Source organism: Citrus clementina, unplaced genomic scaffold, assembly GCF_000493195.1.
Source record: "Citrus clementina cultivar Clemenules unplaced genomic scaffold, Citrus_clementina_v1.0 scaffold_574, whole genome shotgun sequence".
NCBI lineage: Eukaryota > Viridiplantae > Streptophyta > Magnoliopsida > Sapindales > Rutaceae > Citrus > Citrus x clementina.
In genome coordinates, this window is record NW_006262153.1 from 143 (window position 1) to 1503 (window position 1361).

Genomic DNA, 1361 nt, shown 5'->3' on the forward strand with positions numbered 1-1361 from the left:
TCGTAGAATATTATTCTCGTCAAACTTAAACCTAACTAAAATAACGGGCTCGTACAAATTTCCCCTTTCACCTAACTTAAGGAACGGGATACAAGGTAAGGAGTTTGATCCGTGGAGTTTTTTTTTTATCCCATTCATGTATCATAGATCCGAGGGTAGATTTTTATCCCCTGCCTGCCCCTTCCCTTTCTTTCCCGTAGGAATTGAGAATCTAGCTCAAAAAAAGGTCTGACTGCTTCGGTATTCATTCTTTTTTGCTTGGATACATTCCGGTCAGTAACATTGATGAATTAGGTCAAGGTACGGAAAGAGAGGGATTCGAACCCCCGGTAAACAAAAGTCTACATAGCAGTTCCAATGCTACGCCTTGAACCACTCGGCCATCTCTCCTACACAATGATTATGACCGAGAACCCGCGTGAATAGCGAGTTGTTCAAATTCGATTGGTAGATGGGTACGGACAATCGAATCCGTTCTAACTAGAAAAATAGAAACCCTTTCAGCAAAGAAAAAATTCTTCCTTTGAGTCTGGGGAAAAGGATAACTTTTTTGTTTGTGAAAAACTGTTCAAAACAAAAAACAATAAGGCTATATATCTTGTTTGCAAAGATGGCGCTCCTTTTTTTTTTTTTTTTCTGATATTTCTACCTGATTTAATCAATGAGTTGGAACGAATCAACGGATCGGTCTATTTTTTTTAACACGTCTGCTTTTATGTTATTTTGTACTGTACAATTCCTTTGTTTGTGGGATCATTTTCTCACAAGAGGTAATGAAACGAATTATAGAATGGATTTTTACCTATGCCTAGATCGCGGATAAACGGAAATTTTATTGATAAGACCTTTTCGATTGTAGCCAATATATTATTACGAATAATTCCGACAACTGTAGGAGAAAAAGAGGCATTTACCTATTACAGAGATGGTGCGATTTGATTAGTTTTTTATTTACCCCTTTCGGTCTTAGAAGAAAGAAAGACAATTCGGGATAGAAAAAAAAAAAAAAAAAAAGATTATTGAAAAAATCTACGCTTGTTGAAGGTGAAGTTTATAGATAAAACCATTCCTTCTGTCGTGTATCCCCGATTAATGCAGCCTCAGATGCTTCAATTGTCGATTCTAGTATTGAGCGAAAGGTTACACCTATGGGTTCTGTATTGCAAGTCAACCCTACTACACCAGTACCAATAGGCGGCATAGGGGAAGAGGCGCTACGTCTAGGAATCAGCAACACGAAAACTTTGTTATAAACTGCCCCCTTTCCTTAGCGGGATCGGGACTAAGAAGAATGGTTGGGATAACAAACATCCATCTCGTTCGTACTGTGGATACCCGTATAACCATCGAAGACTGTTGAA

At 38.2% G+C, this 1361-nt stretch overlaps 1 non-coding gene across 1 annotated transcript; it reads right to left on the reverse strand.

The window, feature by feature from the left end:
• Positions 1–303: 303 nt before the first annotated feature.
• Positions 304–390, reverse strand: TRNAS-GGA. The gene has a single exon. It is a non-coding gene; the product is annotated as a tRNA-Ser (tRNA).
• Positions 391–1361: the final 971 nt, after the last annotated feature.